The following is a 19,825-nucleotide window of genomic DNA, read 5'->3' on the forward strand; positions in this document are numbered from 1 at the left end:
CTGGCGATGGATTATGCTGTTTCTTCTGGGTTCTACAACTGCGATTATGAGAAATGACGGTGCTCAGTTGCATGGGCTTTGCATTCAACACGTGACAGGGAACAGCAGTGACTGTAAGTGGTTAGAAGCAGCCACATGGTTGAGCCAGGCAGAGAACTGAGCTACCTTGAGGCAGATCTGTCAATGGGCCACGGGTGCAACTTGGGTCATCACTGAGCTGCTGTAAGTCAAGCTGTAACTCAAACTGGTTAGAGTTGTTCTCTGTCTGGAGGTTGTTACCATTCATTGTTCCCAAGGATGAATAGCATGGGGTCAAGGCCTAAAACAGGAGATAGTGGATAGAGTTCAGTAGCCTAAATGTGGAGATCTAAGGTATCTGAGACAGTGGCATGGTTAGCACAGGTCCTCTGGGATGGAATTAGGGCATCTAAAAGAGGCATCCAGGTTTATGTAATTAATCCCTTCTATTATTTCTTACTTTCTGCCGTTATGCTTAATTGTGTATCATGTTTTGAACACGGGAAGCTGAGAGATTTAGCCCTGTGCTCATTTTATACTTATGCAACAGATGAACTTCCAGTTGATCTGAGCACTGTCCCTAGTCGTATCAGCTAATGCTGCTATTACCCACACTGGGACCAAATCTTTCTGAATGTTGCTATTATTCTCATCCTCTCTTTATTTCTTTTCCTCAGGCCTTTGGTCTGTTAGTTCCACTTGCTTTTTCTGCCTGCCCTATATCCTTCTTGGAACAGTTTTTCTTTGTTTTAGATTTCTTGGTTGCCTTTTGCCTGCCCCATATTCTCCCTGTAACAATTTTACTTTGTTTTAGATTTCTTGGTTGCCTAACAGGCCTGCCTACCACTGCCAGAGAAATACTGCTAGGAAGTCAAGGGCTAAGTATTGTTGTAACAGTAGGGTTATGACCTGGAAATGTAGTGGAGAAACTGAATGGCCTAATAGTGAAAATGTATGTAGTAGCTGAAAAGATGGGTACTGTCAATATGCTAGTGTGTACATGTAGATCTATATCTACATATACATATGTAGATATATATGACTATAGATAAACCAGAATCTACATTAAGAGAATGTCACAAACACAATAAATTCAAGGACTCAAATACAATTCAGTTCAACCTTTGAAGAATGGCAAAAAAAGGATTTGAGATATTCTCTGTGCACTCGAAGTAGCTAGCAACGATGTGATGGCAGTTCTAAGTAAAGGGCTTTAATCAGAGTACATAAAAAGACTGGAATGATGTTTGAACAACATGTCCAGTGCCCAAGCATTGTCTCTTTCCTGCAATCAGTAACACCCATTGTGCAATAACAGCATTTGCACAGAGATGCGTCTGGTTTGCACAGAAAGAATATATTGAAGCAACCGTAGGGCTGCGCTAGCCTTCGCTAGAAGAGTCCCCAAGGGCCGGTCTGCCAGCTGCTGACTGATGTAGAGCTGCTGCTGCTGATAATAGGGTACACGCTCTGGCTCCAAGCTGAACTAGACAATCCCGGGCACAGTCAGATGGGCTCACAGGGATCAAGTTCAAGCCTGTTTAAGAAGTTAGTTCCCGTCAGTGCTGATTTAAGCTAAGGATTTTTCTCTGTATTGTAAAGGTCTAGGAATGCTCACAGTCAGCTACTTCATCTTGGCTGTCACAGTGGTGATTTCAACAGAGCAAGGGGAGTCAGAAAGACAACAAACAGCTGAGATCTGTAACTTCCTAAATCATGTAGACATAAGCTGCAAGAGGTGTGTTTCCATTAGACGTATGCCTGCTTTTACATACCAAAATTACGCTCTTTCAAAGTACCTTAAGTAAGAGGTGCCTAAACTTCTTTGAAGTCGCGGATTTTTTTTCCACACTGGAAATGGCTATTGTTAGTTGAACATTGCTGGTATATTCAGGAGAGCAACTGTAGCAGGCAAAATGACAGGACAAGTGAGGTTAGAAAACAGATTTTTGCTGTAGAGGTTGACATTGAATAGTTAGAGAGCAAACATGTAAATTTTCCCCACTCTACTGAATGCTCTCACAGGAGAAGAAATCAAAGAATGATCATTGCAAGGTTCAGTAGAATGTAGATACACTAATAATTAGACAAAAGTATATTGTACGTGATATCTGTGTTAATACCACCCAAACTCATCAGTAGCCATGTTCCTCCTAGGAATATTCCACATGTGCTAAGCAGGATATGCTTTTGTGTGAATACTGTTTCACACCATCCGGTATAACTGAGATCAGCTATGTTGTCTTCCAGGCTTGGGAGCCAGAACTGGCTGTGTATCAGAATAGTCATATTGTGAGATTGCTGAGTGTTGCTCTTCTGTGTTTCCCAAAATTGTTCAGTTCCTTCACTAGAGAAGCTTGCATTACAGAGCAGGAAATGCAACTAAAGATCTTCTTAGTGATTATCTCCTCCTGGAAGTATTAAATGCACATTCTCATGGAGAAACTGAGTTCTGGAGTGGCAGTTCAGCTGTAACTGTTCAACTTTTTCCTGAGAGATTCCCAGTGAGGACCCTTATGCAGATCCAGCACCCCTGGGTAGATTTACAACAGTATCTCAGTATCTAAGCCCTAGGTATGCTCCTGAGCCATAACAGAAACCCACTGAGATTCCCATTGGTTTATGTCAACAGGATTTGAGATATCAAAAAAAAAAAAAAAAAAAGCACAGGTACTTACTCTGGCTTGGACATGCAATGGTGAAACACAGATGACTACCTTCTGGAATAAATTGTTCTGCTTTCTAAGTGATTGCTTTATAGTGAAAATGCAGGTGAAGAAACACAAGGAAAATAGCTTACATCTTCTTACCTTGGCAAGGCTCTCACTGACCACAATAGAATTTTACTTTTGCATGGATTAAGAAAATAGCAGGATCGGAACAGCTGGTCGCTTAGCTGGGTTGTTGGTGTTTCTAAACCTATAATAAAGCTGTGCTGAATGCAAATATTTTTTAATCTGAATACAGAGATCTTTTACCATTGCTCAAGGCCTCTTGAAGGCAATGCACACAACATACAAATGGAAGTTGTAATCTATAATGCCACAAATCCTTTAGGAGGATTATCTCTGTTATCTCATCTGACATCAGAGAATTACATGTAATATAGACACATAAATGGCTTAGTCACAGAAAGATCCTTTAGAAAAGAATAGGAGAGAGGAAGTTTTGTATGTTTCTAAGCAGGGGAGAAGAGAGAAGGCTGTCCAAATGAGAACTGGACCGGAGCTAAAATCCTGTTTGAGTTCACTGCAGACCTTGCTTACTTCAGAGAATTAGCCAAGAGAGCTGAGTCCCCACTGTCTTGGTTTGCATGTAGTCCCTGCAGAGGCTCGATGCCCCACATGCCTGTGCCTCCGCTTCCCTTTGGCAGTCCTCAGCCAATTTGCAGGAATGTCAGGGGCTATGTAAAGAGTAAGGCAATGAAGGATTAAACCCTATAGCTCCACGTTGGCCAAACAAAAGCCTTGGATCTGAATAATTTGAACTCACAATAAGATCGTTTGACCTATAAAGCTCAGCAGCACAGCTAATCAGAAGATTTACTCATTGCCAGGCCAGCCTAGATTCATCTTTCAGAGTTCTCTCCTACTGCCTTCTTCTTTTTAGGACTGTGATGCTTTCTTCAGAGAGAAAACTGGTAAATATAATTTGATTTCCTGTTGTCTGTGCCTTTTGATATGCTTCCTACTTGTCTTGTCTCTTTTCTTCCACCCAGACAAATGAGATTCTAACCTAGTCTTGCCCACTTACTCTATTTACCTTCTAGTTACCTCTCCTTCTCACATATATATCACCCTACTTTTCCCCTTAAGTTTTCACTCCGACTTTTTTTCAACTAACAAGAAAAGTAGCTTTAGTCTTTCCCTTCTTCAAAATACTTATCTGCCAAAATATCTTCCCTCTCCAATTACCAACCAGTTACCAACTCTTTCCTTCCTTTCATCTCTAATTGCATCTCTAACAACACTGAATGCGTTGTTTATTGCCTTTACACCAATATATGTATGAGGTGTTATCCTAGACCCTCTCTAATCCAGCCTCTGTACTTCGCATTCATTTGAAACCACTCTCACCAAACTCTCTAATGATAGTAGGACAAAAGGAAAAGAAGGGAAAGGACATGTTGGCATACCTTGTAAATTGAAATACGGATTTTATATTCTCTTGTTTTGGGAGCTGATTTAAAACCCACTGAAACTAATGAAGTCATTCAATAATGTAATGATCTTTAGACCAGGACTAGCAAAATTACACATTGTGTGAACCGGGGTTCAAGAAGGAATTCCAGTAGTTTTGTTCAAACATGGCTCATTTCCTGTAGCTTTCACACTGTCCTTTCCACTCCACTGACCTCTGCCTGATCGTATACAATCTCCTTTATATTCACTCTTATAGGATAAGTAGTTGGATGTGCATAGAAGAATGTTCCATTTTCTGAAAGAATTTCTTGGATTCCCTGAAGAGATTAGTACAGAATTTTAATTAGGGGCATTGGCAGAGTTCCCAAATGCTGGTATATTAGGCCATGGTTTTCATTTTCATCCCCCATTTTAGTTCCTCTACAGAGCATACAATTTCAGTGGAAGTATGCGAATGATGACTAGTAGATGATGCATGTTTTGCCTCTCCACTTGTTGTCCCTCTCATTGATAATGGATGAGTCATGCTTAGCAGCAAAGTCCTGTCTTTTCCTACCAGAGACTAGTGATACTGACCAGTGTGCTAAAGACAAGTGTCCAAAAGATGTCAGAGTTTGAATTGACTAGTAAAGTTTCCACTAAAACTCTGGAAGGCATACAGGATGCAAGTGTCATTAATTAAGTTCTAGGAATCTACAGTGCTGTGGGAACCTGGCATAAAATACACAAGCTGGACTTTGTTTGCAACTTCCTTCTATTTAGAGTTTCTTTAAAGGGCTGAAGCATTCACAGTGATTTCAGGATCCAGTGCTAGAATAGCTAATTGCTGGCTTGGTCTTTTGTATACAACGTAGCACATAAAAGGACTGTGATCAAAGAATGCAGGTGCTGTTGAGGGCAATGAGAATGCAAGTATGGTGATTGCTTGCCGGATACAATATATAACATTTCATTTAGCTGCACTTTGCTTTGGTCCATGATTGGATTTTGTAGGAACTGCTGAATGATTTTGACTGAAGTGACTTAAATACATTGTTTAAGCAGAGCCAAAAGTTTCTCTTCTTTCATCTTCTTCCTGCTTTTTTCCCCCCTTTCTAGCACCTGAGGGAAACATAACCACTGGTGCAGATCAAAATTAGACTAAGGCTTTAGTAAGTTAAGTTGGTTTCACCTTCCTTTGCATGTTAGAGGTAGCTATTACAGTACATTTCTCCTGGATCTATGGTCTTGTAGTGGAGGAGAACCAAGTTGCTCAGTACAGCTTTAAGTACCTTCACAGTGAGAGCTTAAGAAACTACAAATAATTAATCTTATGACTGTATTTGCCATATCCAGATTTTCTTCAGTTCCTTCTGTAACTGTTCTCATCTTGTCAATCTTTTCTCGCTTTGTTAATGGAATGTCCTCACTGAATGTCAAAGAGAATTCTATGGCAAAGCATTCTTTTCAAGCATCATTTGATCATCCCTCAAAAATAGCAGGAGCCACCTGAAACAAGCAGAGCTGTGGACTCTGTCTTGGAGAGCATGCATGAGTAATTAAATAATTAAGTAATTAAATCATTTTCTGGAGAAAGGAGTTAAAATCTGTATTTGCAGGGTGAGAGCAAGTATCTGTGATGAGATGCCACACTGTGACATGCATGCGGCACATTGCTGATGAAATGGTCACAGGAAGACAACACGGAACCCTCTAAGCATGATCAGAAGAAGCCTAATTAAGCTCTGTGGTTAATTTTAAAGTGAGTATATGTCTGTGTATGTTTTAGAAGAGCATTAAGACAATAGAAAACATGGCAATATTGCATGGTCTTCCTGATTCCTCAAGCAAATTGTCTTGCTTGTTGCATGGTGACTCAGAAATGAACACATGCAGCTTTAGGTAGATGGGATTTTGGTAACTGATCCAATCTAGATAGAACTTTCATCACAGAAGGTAAAGAAAAGATGGGCAAGGATCAGAGAAAAGATGAATGCTTGGGTTAAAATGATGAAAATAAAAATACAATAGTACTAATAATAACACAGTGCTTTGCCTTGTGTTGTTGTGCTTTCACTAAGGAACTTAAAAGGCTCTTCTAATTTCTATGAAGCAACTTAAGAAATGTTTTATATATGCATATCTGTGTCCATTGTAATCATGGTTAAGCAAAGAATTGAAAAGTGAAGCCACTCACTCTAACAATCCATTGAGTGAATGATGAAATTGGAAAGTTAAGACTAAAGTCTCCATGTCCATCTTAATGCAAAACATGTGGTGGAAAAACTGTAGCCTCGCTATATAGGGATTGATGGAGTGACAAAGAAAAGCTCGAGGCTTCATAAACACCTTTGTTTTTTTCCATGTAAGAATTTTTTTTCTTGTATTTTTTTTAACTCAAAACAGACTAGGTCCTTCTCAAACATGAAAGAAGGCTGCATCTGTCCTGGGAAATTCACTAGCCAAATTGGACATAAAATAGTGAGGGGCTGAGAAATAGGTAATAAGAGGCAGGGGTGATGAGGGGGAATACGGACAAGGATAGCTAGAGATAGTTTTCTGCGAGGGTAGCTGATTGAAACAATTGTACAGTGCCTCAATTGATGTAGAGCTAATTAAAACGGCATAGGACAAAACACTTCCAAATATACTATGGGGAACAATCTTTCTATGGTAAATCTATCCCTGATGAAATTCCACTGACTTCAATAGGTTTTCATTAGGGATGAATTTGGCCTGATAACCTAATAATTCTTTTCTGTCTGTAATTTCTGAGGACCTGTTGTCAGAAGTGTATCAAGGAACTTCAGTCTGGCTTTCGAAAGTGCTGAACACACAAAACTCCTTATGAGATCTCCAGGAATTACAGGTACTCAATACCATTGCAGATCAAAGCTGAGTGAACTGCATCATGTTTTGCTTTGAGTTTACTTTCTGTGCGGTGCCACCACATATGCAAAAAGACTCTAACTTCACCTCCTAAACCTCATACAGTGCAACACACAGCTTAGCAAAGGCCTCCGAGCACTAATAGAGTAAAATTAATTAGGAACAACAACAGTAAATAATATTAATAAATTCACAGTATCTGCCTTTGTGAAACAATGAGGAATATTACTTGGGCTAGTTATATATAGATGGGCCTATTTTTGTTACCCAGTTTCCAGCTGATTGCCCATGATTTGTCAAATAAATCTTCTCCAATGTGTTCACGTTTTTTGTGACCTTACAAAATTTTTCTTTTTATGAATCTTTAAAAGCCATATTTGGAGATAAGCAAAAATAAAAATTAATGCATCTTATTATTGCCTGCAGCACAGAACAAGTGGCTCTTCATTCTTCAAGCACTACAGATTCACATGCTTATAATAACATCTCTGTGTGCACATTCAATTTACATTGGGAATTATAGTTGGCGTCTGTGAGGTGACCAGGACTATCTTGTAAAACCATATCAAACTTGTTTTGAAAGGTCCAGAACAAATACAAAACATGCTCTTTGGAATGTTTTCCCTTTTACTTCACTGTTATTGTAAAGTCTGGGGTTCTTTGGCTTCTAGTCTATGGAAGATGTACACCATATAGATAATGATAGCATTTTAATAGCATACTTCTCTCTCACACCCAGTTTCTTGGCTTTATCTAAGAAAAAAAAAGAAACAGCCCAACAACAGAAAACCGTAATGAGTTGTGCTCCAGTTTTATTCTGAAGGCTGTCTCTTTGAAGAGAAGTTTATTGGTTTACCTCTGTTACCTTAAAAACAGATCTGCTAGATTACTCAATGTTTGTTTTTCAAAAGGACAGCTCCTGGGGATCTTAAAGAAATCCATAATACAACAGGGAAGAAAATAGAGAGTCTTTTGGTTAAAAACAAAAAAAAAAGAGAGAGAGAAAACATAATATACAATATATTTGGTGTGAACTTTTCCCAGAAGATTGCTTGAGCCTCACAGTTCACTTACAAGTAGAGTACAGTGATGCTGGGCAGCCTGCCAATGCTTGGCCTGCCAATGCTTGTTATTGCACTTGTGTGTGAGCCAGTTCCCTGGTGAAAAAAGAGAGACTTTTCTTTGCCTTTCATAGGTGTCCCACACCTTCCTCTCTGCTCTCGCTGAACACCCTACACTTCTTTTTCACATCAAGGTACTTTGGGCACATGCTACACTGTGCAGATGTCATGCTAATATTTTCATATGTGGTACTTCCACAGTTGAAGAGGACTGACACAGGTCCTCACTGCACTAGAGGTTTCAGTTAAACAGCTCTGCCTGACAGTCTAGTGGTAAGACACCCTGTGATATGCTTAGTGAGAATGAGTAACACCTTCTTCTCACAACAGAAGTATCTGGAAAGAGATGCATTCCTAGGAGTGAGTGCCATGCTAAGTTGCATGTCTACGCTGAATTTTGCAGCCAGATGTGAACCAGCTCAAAAAAGCAGAATAACCTCGTCTAAGTACTATGCTACACATGCTGGTGAGGTTTTCCAGTGACTGAGCACTGGCAGAGTTCATTTACGTCTACAGAACAGTGCACAGGCATAGAAGAGTTAAAGGCTCACAGCCTGGCCCTGAACATACAGCAAACTGAGTGAGGATGAAGGAGGCCTCCCACGTTCTTGTATCTATATTCTACCTGGAAATCCATCCAAGAACATTTCAAAATCAGCAAACATGGCATGGGGTTGTTTTTATTCCCCACACACACAAACACACACCTCCTCTTCATGCTGATATGCTGCCTTGATCCCTGAAACTAAAGCAATCTCTGGGAAGCACTTACACAGCCTCCACTAGAAGCATGCTGGGCTCCCAAATGTGATAAGAAGCTGATAGAAATGATCTGGGCATTAAAACAGCCTTGGTGGAAGAATGTTTAGTTAAATAGATACCATCTGTCCCTCAAAGTGAGCACGTCCTTGTTCTGCCCTGGCCAGTATGAGCTGTTGCTCTTGTGGTACAGTCCATGTGTGTACTGGTTGTTGTTCCCAAGACCTAGGGTGATTGTTTATGCAATGTGGACTTTATGAGAAACAGTTTCAGTTACAGGATTTTTTTTTAAGTACTAGAGATTGGTAATGAAAACAACATTTTCGCCTAATACAGAAAAGTGCTGGACTAGAGCTCAGCTGAACACTTGTATTAGCCTGTAGAGCACATATCTTTAGGGAAGCCAAAGAAGGAAGGAATCCTGAAGAGCTAAAAGCAGTGTTTGAATTACCAAGAGAGCTTTCATGTTAATAATGAACAGTGCAAATATTTTCCAGGGGACATGGATGGTTTGCACACACCACTGGCTTTACAGTTTTTAAATGTATTTTCTTTACCTCCTCATGGACATAGGTAGTGGAACAGAGCTTAGAAACACTGGCACTACAAGACACTTCTTTAAGTTACTATGCAGATACCTGGGAAAGAGGTTAAAGACACAGTTGGAGGAGGCAACTTGCTCTGCGAATGACTGAGCAAACTTTGAGACTTGCACTATTAAAGCCAGAGTATAGTCAACCTGGAGCTGAATCCTGCACCATCATAGGGCCTCAATGAAAAATGAACATACTTCCCTAAAGAGGGGCAAGTGGTAAAACTTGCAGTGTGGTATTCACAGCATCTAGATGATCTAAGCATTTTTAAAACATCCAGTCAAAGTCAATCTGAATATCTGGCTCTGTAAAATAGATAGGTCAGCTCCTAAATGAGGTGTCTAACCTGGCCAAAGATCAAGGTCAAAAATCAATACGCTACCATAGGGTAGTGGATGTCAGAGCCCTGAGTGCCCTAATAGGTCTTACTGGCCCTAACCAGATTTGCCTGGGGCCACCACCTACAGCCCCTGTCCATGGGCTTAGGGTCCCATTTCAGCTCAGGCCCAGGCCTTCAGTCCTTTCCTGAGCTATGTTGTAAGTAGGCTTGTTTCTTGTCCTGTCTCTGGCCCTGCCTCCTGGATGGATCTTGGACCCATGGTTTAAGCAGCTCATCTCCTAGATCTATATGGTAGTTTTTCTCCAGTCCCGTCTCTGACTCCATCTCCTTTTGTTCTTCTCTGGAGACCCTAGATGGATCGTGGACTTGGTTCATCACTTGCATTTTTCTGGGATTGGCAATGGACCCTGTGACTGCCTACCATGTTCAGACCTGGGGAGATGGTGCCCTGTCACTGCGGGCACTGCCCCTGTAGTCATAGAGTAGCATGTTGTGAACTCTAGAGGGAAGTCACACAATGTATAGCGGTATTATCTTTTTGTTTATAAGGCAATGCACATGAATAGTTAGTTGGTGAGAGGGGCTGGAGAGTCCAAAAGCCTTGAGCTGGGCTGCAGGATTGTCTCTTCTTTCCTCAGTTGTAGCAGCTGGAATATAAAACAGCTACTTATCAGCAGGGCAAAGGCTTTTCACCATTTCATTACAGTGTGTGCCAGTTATTAGAGGAAGATGAGGGTGGCCTATTTGCCTGTAGAATGAAATAGAAGTTCTTCGTTTCCTGTGCAGTTATTGTTATATTTGATCTAGCTGAAGGAGTAGGAAGGTGCAGTGATTTAAGTACTCTGAAAGTCTGGACCAGCAGCAATGAACAAAAGTGTCCTTGAATGTAGACCCGTATCAGAAGAGTGATGTTTACACAGCACTTACACAGGGCAGTCCTTATAGTTAAAATCGCCCATAGTATCTCACTGGAATGTGGGCTACTTTTCCCATCACAGCTGCTGTGGGGATTGGCAGTTGTATTTCTCAGTGTGAAAGATTTGAACTGTTTGGTTTAGTTCATCTGCAATGGAGTTTGGGCTTTGATTGCCTGAAGAAGCTGTGAAGCAGGGCAGCTGGCATAGAGACTGAGGTATCAGGGAAGGATATGGTTTCTCTTATGTCTCAGCATCTGCAGAGGCAAGGAGACTCCCAAGAAGAGGCTGTTGACACTGCAGGGATTATGAAGGCTTTTGCTATTTTCCTTGAAGAGCTATAACTTGTGTGTGGTTTGAGAGTGAGGTAGCTATGCAAACCTGTGTTTCTTTCTCTTCTTATTACTTCTGATTCTAAAGTAAATCTATCACTTTGGAGGTGTATGTGCTTTTGAATAGGATGTTGAGGCCTGAGTGGTCTCAGCAGCGTTTGTAAAGCTGGAACAGCAGAATTGCAGAGGCTCACAGTCAAGGAGGAACAGCTACAAAAGGGATCCTCACAAGCAAGTGCACTCTGTCGTTCCAGAGTCAGAAGAACTTCCAGGGTCTGACCCAGACCCAGCTGGCTTGGGAACACTTGGGATCTCCCTCCAGGCCAATTGCAACAGAAAAGGGAGACTCAACAAAGTCTGCAGTACGTGTACAAGCTGTGGAGGTTAGAAATGTGTATTACAGAACATGTCCCAAGAAGCGAAGCATATGCTTGTACTTCTGATATAAACAACTTAATAAGAAAGTTCAGAAATCAAGTTGCTGGGAATTTTGTAGGGTTTTTTGATTTCTACCCCACCCTACTTCCCAGACCAAGCAAGGCATGTGAGTCTCTGCTTGTAAACAACTTGAAACAAAATGGCCAGTGATCTGCGCACAGAGCAGCACAATGGTTAGGTATGTGAATCTGTGAAAGCCATTTCAGGTCTGTGGCTACCTAGTCATCAGGAAATAGTATAAGACCAGAAGGGCTCTTTGGAGGAGAGATGCCTATGGAAATGATACCACATTGATCAATTTGAGTGACTAGGTAAGGAAAAATGAAAATGCTAGTAGACTGAAAGGTCTACTATGCCACTAAATTCTTATGGGTAGAAGTAATTTTCTTAGTAGGTAGAAGGATCTTAATGAAGAAGGTGTGTTCTGCAGAGATGAGTTTTCTACTGATATTGAGAGTAAGGTGAAAGGATTTGACTGTGAATCTCCATTACTGACTCCGAAAGTAATAAGTAAGCTAAGGTATAAAGTCCAGACCTAAATGGGAAAAGCTAAAGAAGTTCAATCTTTTTTTTTTTTTTCCTCAGCATAGTTTGAGACTCTTCCTCTTAAAACACTGCTCTTCACTATATGTGAAATATTTTGCTTCATATTTAATAGTGCAGAATTGTTAAATATTAGTACATGCAGGCCAGCACTAACAGGTTATGCTTTATAAAGAACTTGTGTAGCAGTGATGTTATTCAGAACAGTACTTGCTACGCCAACTTTTGATTAAAGCTCAAAAGCACAGCTCTCAGAGGGGAGCTGAAGCCTGCCAGCAAGTTGACTGTTCGTACATGAAACTGTTCAAATGCTCATAATTGTAATGGGAGAACAGCTGGACAAGACGTGAAATTCAGTTCTGCTGTTGAAAATTTCAGAATCAGTCCTTAGTTAGTCCCTAGTAAGCACACTTCTTCCTGTTGTGGAAGGGTGAAATTAAACTTTTCTTTGATGGGTGTTTCAGCTCGCTGGTTACAAGGGCTGATCCTGGGACCGTTCTGTTTTCATTGCATGTGTTACGCAGATCTCCTTAAAAAGGAATCTTGTGCCTTAGCCAGGAAGACAAATAATGAGAAAACATCTGCTATTTAAGCTCTGGACTGACCTATAAATCTTAATGATGAATGCAATCCCAGAAGCAGAAATCATCTACAGATTGCAAAATTCTCTCGTTCTCTCTTACTAGTTTTCCTTTTATTTCTTTTAAAACAATTTTGTTGTTGTTCTTTTGATTCCTGGTAATTTGAGAATCCAAGGGTTTTTTCTTTTCCTTTTCCTTTTCCTTTTCCTTTTCCTTTTCCTTTTCCTTTTCCTTTTCCTTTTCCTTTTCCTTTTCCTTTTCCTTTTCCTTTTCCTTCTTTTTCCTTTCTTCTTCTTCTTTTTTTTCTTTTTCTTTTTCTTTTCCTTTTCCTTTTTCTTTTTCTTTTTCTTTTTCTTTTTTTCTTTTTTTTCTTTTTCTTTTTCTTTTTCTTTTTCTTTTTCTTTTTCTTTTTCTTTTTCTTTTTCTTTTTCTTTTTCTTTTTCTTTTTCTTTTTCTTTTTCTTTTTCTTTTTCTTTCTCTTTCTCTTTCTCTTTTTCTTTTTCTTTTTCTTTTTTCTTTCTCTTCTCTTTCTCTTTTTCCTCTTTCTCTTTCTTTCTTTCCCTTTCCCTTTCCCTTTCTCTCTTTCTTTTTTCTTCCGTTTATTCATTGTAACAGATAGGAGCTGCTGAGAGGAGGGCATGGCAACCATAATGACATAAGAAGGATGGAATAGACAGCTCCTACAAGGAGTTGATAGGCAGAGAATAATGAGAGAGTAGAGGACAGATACTAATAGTTACAGGACTAATAGTCTGGATGATTTACTCTTGAGAAGCTCTGGAGGGTGGGATGCTTCTTTGCCTGTTTATTTCAACCTCACATGCTGAAGGTAAGGAGTTTGCTTAGCTCTTTCAATCCTTTAGTGCATTTTATCCTACTGGAGGATGGGAATCTGTTTCTCTGTTCAGTGTTTCTCTGTGAACTGCCTCCCAAAACCAAGATCACTGTTAAGAGTTACAAGAGGTTTGCCTCTCCTTTTCCCTCTAGAGCTGCTATAGAAATGGCCCCTCCAACACCTAAAACAATTGTATCTGTAATGACCAAAGAGTTAAAGAAATTAGAATTCAAAATGCCATGGAGAATGTCAGGTTCAGAATTCAGGAAAGGATCTTAGTGTGAGGCATGGCTCATCTGCAACATGAGCAAAGATAAGGAAATGCTCTTCTTGAGTTTGACTGAGACGCTGACCAGAACTGGAGGGCCCTCTCACACAGCACATCATTCTGTTATCTGCTTGTGCATTGCAAGGTCAGGCTAATTGAATTATGCATTTCATGTTGCTTTAATCTAAACATTGGAAGAGGCATTGTTGGAGTAAAAGTGTCATGAGATTGTAAGCAGCATGTGGCCCATCCCTCTTACAAGTGGGTAGAGATGGAGTAATTTTTCTCTTGAAACTGTTAAGAGATTCTTGCGTCCTGTAAGTCTGTATTCTTGGTCTGTGGCATCACAGACAGGTCCGTGGTTAAGATGTCTACAGAAATCATTCGCCTACCTCTTCCAGACTGGGCCAGGATGGACAAGTAGGTTGGGCTCACAGCTCAACCACCTTCAGGGAGTGTTGCTCCCAAGGAAGAAATTGCCCCATTTTGAACTACTTCAGAGAGACAAGACTGTGGTTCTGGAATGACTAGGCTGGCACTTTTCAGGCATACAAACATACTAAAAATAAGATAGTGTTTTACAGTTTAAACAGCAATTCAGGGAGTAAGAGATAAAATTAAATACATAGTGATACTCTTTTGTTTCTTGTGACCTGAATACCATCTGCTTGAAAATCAGGTGCATCTAGTGTTATTCTGAAGGGCTCTCCTTATTAGATTGAGGTTTTCTTAAAGTGGAGCATATAATTTTGTCTAAAGGGAGAAATAAATAGGAGTGTGATAAGTAAATACAGAAAAGACTGCAAACTGATCAGTGATTAGAAGAGGGTGAACGGGTTTGACTGACATCTGGAGTAACGCAGTGCTGTGCTCTTTCAATTACAGGTTTAAGACTGCCATAATTGACAGATTAAAGGTGTTCACCCTAATCCAAAATTATACTTTCCCCAGTCAAATTGACCATTGTGTCAGCTTCAATTTGTTCAGATACGTCACCCACAGTGATTGATTGGACTGATTCACTTGCACATTCTTTGACAAGGTCCCTGTTTTGTGTTCACTCCTTACTCTTGCTATTTCCCTTGTCAAACAGATACTCTAGTGGCATTTCCATTATCTCCCATGTAGCTGTTCCCCAGAAATGTAGTGGACTGGAAAGAAAAATCCTCAGGCCAATTATTCTGACATAAACTCTACTTATCAGAAAGCACTAGAATATGAAGTGTAAGTTAAAATAGCTCAAAAATAGGATGCATGCATACATACACATATATACCCCAGGCAGACACCTAAGTAATACTGTGCTGAGTCTCCGCTATGACTGAGAATGGATGAACCCTTTCAAATAAGAAACAACCCAAACATCACCTCAAAATCCAAACCGAAACAGACTCTCTTGGAATGGAATTGCTTTAATTTAAAGCAAAATCAACAAATTGTTTGCACAATTTTACCTGTTAGAAGGAGAAGCAGCAAAGTGCTTGTGAACTATTAATCCTGTCTTTTTTTTTTTTTTTCTTTTGACTCTTTGAAAAAGGAACCAAAGTAAATAATGTTCTGGGAACCATGCTGGTTCTGATGCTCTCTAGGTGAGCAGACAGGCAAGAAGGGGCTTAGGAAAGAAGAGAAAAACTGAATTTCTTTTGTACCAACTAAAGGAAGAGGAGGTATTTGTCCCACAAAAATAAATAGATAAAGGGGCAATCAAGTTAGGGGTTTTTAACTCTAGACAAAAGTCATCAGGTGGGTTCTCCCTTTTAAGCCAGATTCTAAGCATGTCGCATCCCTCTGGATAACGTTCCCATGGAGAGATTTCACAGACTGGACAGCTCTCCGTGTCTACCATGAAACAAACCTGTCTCAAGAGTACCACCAGTGCAGCCAGTGGGGATGGCACTTGCAGTCTCACCACTCTGAAGCTGCAGCAGTTCCAGCAGAGTGGTCAAATTCAAGGAACTGCAAAAGGAATGAATTTACTTGACCTCATCTCCCTTGAGCTTCATGTAGGAAAATAAACACTTCTCTGCTCTACATACTGGCAGTACATGGTGGTGTGACTGGCACTCAAGCCCAAGTATGATCCTTCAGAAACATCACTTAAATTTTATATCAAGGTGATGTAGATGAATGTATAATTAACTTCATCATCCTTGCAGATTCTTTTGCATCTCTGCTAGTGTGTGGATGGTCTTTGTGTCATTTTACACTTTAAAGTTATCCATGGATATAAAAATGAAATATTTTTGGTCAGATTACAAGCACATTAAAATGTCCAGTATTATCTATCTCTGTAATCCATCTGTCACAATTTCACACACAGCCGTTAGCGGAGTTTCCAGGCACTGTAATACATAACATTTAAAAGAGATATTACAGCTAGAACAAACATTACTTGCATATCCACGAAAAACAGTTTTGGGTTGACTATGCATCCACTGAAACTGAAGGAAGTTTTTTTCCATTGCTAGCAACAGCAGTGTTGAGTGGAGTGCAAGAGCAGGTTCTGGGTAGCTAGCAGGGTGGTGGTGTGCTAGCAAAGGCTTATACAACAGGACGCTAAAGGCCGAGTATGGTAGCATTTGTTATCAGTGCTAGCAAAACCTTCACTTTACATTCTGGAGACTCCCATAGTTAAAATATTTTTATTCTACAGGAGATTTTCAGAGTGTTTATCATTCTGTCAACATTTTGCCCTGAAATATTATATATCCCTTCAAAGACCTAGACTGGAGTTGCTTGATTTTGTTTTGTGCTTTAGTTTTGAATTACAGAGAATGGGAGGGGAGGGTATTCAGTCTTTCTGCTATGTTTTTTAAGCAACTCTAACACCCTGGAGGATTGGTTTAGCTATTTGAACTTTGGTACATACGTTATCCCCAGCATAGCTGTGCCTTTGGGTTGTCTGAGTAGTTAAAAGTTATCAAGAGAGATATGAAATGTGAAACATAAGAGCATAACAGTGCCTAGTGCTATCTATTTATCTAACACGTTGATTTGCCTGTATAAGATTTAAAGCACATGCCTCATAGACATCCCTCAGTTTTTGTGTACAACAGCAGATTTTTTTTTTTTTTAATTATTGACCTTCCAGCTTTCTCATGGCTAATGTTCCTAGGAAGTAAGGTGGGAACCACTCCTTCCATTTGCAGCCTTGTGGGTATGTTTGCAGGCCTTATGTAGAAGTAAGCTGCATAGAAGCTTGTCATTAAGATACACGTTCTTACGGGATGCAGTCCATGAGCAGAGGTCTTGGAGAAGTCGTGATCTTTGTATGTTCGTAGACTGTCATATCAGAAGGTACCGCTGGAACCATTTATGTGACTCAGAACCTAGTTCTACTGGAGATGAGCTGTAGCTCCCACCTTAATCTAGAAGTGAGAAATTTTATAAGCTGCTACACCATGAAAGCCAAGAAAGCAGAAACAAAGAGGGACCATAGAGGTGAGCTTGTTGAGTCAATATCAGTAAGCGTTTGAAGCAGAGAGGTAAGATCATCAGAAATTCAGTGGGAAAAAAGTAGAAAACCACCATTGACTTGACTTGATCTGATAACTCAGGTACAGAAAGGAGGAATATAGTGTGTCAACAGGACTGAGGGTCAACCTTTTCTAAGTAGAAACAGAGGTTGACACATATCTTCTTGACTGACAGCATCTTGGCCAGAGAGACTCACCAGGTGACTGCCCCGTGGATACTGAGCATATTAACGCTTAGCCTAATAATGTTTTTTCCTGACACACTGCTGTATATTAGCAATAAATAAAACTGTTGTTACGTACATACAATCTGGCTTTTGGGCCTCTAAAGCAGCAAAAAATGCCCAAAGCTTTGAAGGTTACATTTAGCACAACTTCATGAATTGTGCAGACTGCAGGACTGCCCTGAATTAATTCCTATTTGAATTAGAGCGCATCTGTTTGAAAAACATCCTGTCTTGATTGAAAAGATTTCCAGTGATGTATACTCTATTGCAGCCCTTGGGAAATAATTCCACTAGTTAGTTATCCTGAATGTTAAAAATTTGCATGCCAGTTTTACTCTGAATTTGACTGATTTCAACTTCCACCCACAGAATCTTGTTAGATGTCTGGTAAACTGAAAAACTTACTTTTTATCAGATTCTGCTACCTGTCTTGATAGTGACTGGGTCAGTCTTTAGCCTTCTTCTTGACAAGCTAACCCCAACAAGCTGCTTAACCCTTTCACCTTCAGGCCTGTGCCTTCATCATGTATCCCAAGCCCATCATTCCCATGGTCAGGTCTTTTCTGTCTGCTCTCCAGTTCTTCAGCATCTAGAAATAGAAATGATGCTGCAGAGATCACATCACTGCCAAATACATGGAAGAACCATGAGTCTAAGGAGAAACAATATTGCAATGACTAGCACATGGCCCTGGGAATTGATGCCCAGCAATCCACCTACCACATCACCTACTGCATCTTTGGACACTGATTGCTGGGGCACACTTTGCACCCCTTCAGTGTGAAGAATTCTGTGTTGTCAGTGATACAGGCCCGTATCAGCAGGCATGTCATTTGCTTGTGCCTAATTTAGCTAGTGCTCCAGACTGCTCTTGCCTCACCAATTTGTGATCTTTATCACTCCCACTGACTCTTTTTGTCAGAGTAGACTTAGTCTGTAACACAGTTATGTTTCCATCCTTGTCATTGATAGAGGTATTTGATAGCAGATAGCCAAGAACTAATTTGTAGGGAAGATACTCAAGCCTCACCATCTTGACTGATGTCATTCTGCTTCAATTCCTACTTCAATTTCTGCTTCAAAATGTGAGTCTTGTAGCAGACTGTTTTGGTTACCTGGTTTTAATACTGTGCGGAGAAGTACTTCCCTTGACACCTTGTCCAGCAAATATGGAACCATGACCATGCCCAGACAGGATTGTTCAAGCGGTGCAATGCACTGAATTGTAAACGAGCTGAAGACCTGCCCATATACCTAGTACTGGATCAGCATGCAAAGTATATCTGCTTTTTCTCACCTCTTTGAAATGGCTGCTTTAACCCTTATATTTTAATAGGGCCAAGAATTTGTCTCTGGAGACTGGCACTCATAATTTATCATCACTCAAGTGGCTCCTGCTGTTCTGATGTTTGCTGGTGCCAACAGATTCACTTCAAAGTGGTCAAAGTGGCCTGCTTATATGCATGGGACAAATGGTGATTTTAATTTTTATGTTACCTGATTTCCCATTGCTTCTTCTTGCAACATCTGTGTTGATATGATATCTATTTTAAAACCAGAATGACATATAAATGCAAAATAATTCATATAAACCAGCATGCAATATAGCTGTCAATGAAGGAAAGTGCAGGGGATTAAATATGTATCATACAGGGAATACATTGTATTAACTAAATATAAGCATGTATTTTCTTGGTTTTTTTTGAGAATGAATAGGACAAATCAACAGAACAGGGATACCCCTAGTGAAACTTCACTGAAGTCAGTGGAGTTACACCAGGGATACATTTGGCTGATTCTTCTGCTAATGGCTATATGAAAGCCTTAATACAGAATTTCTGCATGTGTGAAGTGTACGCCAAGATAAATGCAACATGCTAAATGGAACCTTCTGATTTATTTAAATAAAATATATGTTACAAAAAACAGTGGATAATTGGAGTGGAATGGATCCAGACTGGAATCGTCTGTTTCATGTCTCCAGAGTGTCTGAGGGAGGAGCAGTAAGGAGTATCTTTCTTTTGTACTTAAGAAATGTAGGATATGCAGAGAGCAGTTAATTTCTTCAAACTGCTATGATCCACCAAGAGACTCACTCAGTGCTCTTTAGAAGACAAAGGCTGTAATCAGATGTAAAACAGCACTTTTGGCTGCAACCAGTATGGAGTGAGAGACTACCAAACCCAGCCTGCTCTTGGCTGTTCATTACTTATCTCCCTTCCTTTCCCCTTCCAGAATCTCTCAGATCTACCAGCATCACTGTTACTCCCCAACTGGCCAAAATAATGTGTTTTTAAAAAATCCCATGAAAATTATTGAAGCTAAACAAGCTTGTTGGAATTGGACCGAGTAGGAGTACATGTGCATGGA

At 40.1% G+C, this 19,825-nt stretch overlaps 1 long non-coding RNA gene across 1 annotated transcript; it reads left to right on the forward strand.

Annotated features, from left to right (window-relative positions):
- Positions 1 to 5,778: 5,778 nt before the first annotated feature.
- On the forward strand, positions 5,779 to 18,831 carry LOC134137213 (uncharacterized). The gene is made up of 3 exons (XR_009957643.1): positions 5,779 to 5,901; positions 6,916 to 7,008; positions 18,792 to 18,831. It is a non-coding gene; the product is annotated as an uncharacterized LOC134137213 (long non-coding RNA).
- Positions 18,832 to 19,825: the final 994 nt, after the last annotated feature.

The sequence above is a fragment of the Rhea pennata genome, chromosome 2 (assembly GCF_028389875.1).
Source record: "Rhea pennata isolate bPtePen1 chromosome 2, bPtePen1.pri, whole genome shotgun sequence".
Taxonomy (NCBI): Eukaryota; Metazoa; Chordata; class Aves; order Rheiformes; family Rheidae; genus Rhea; species Rhea pennata.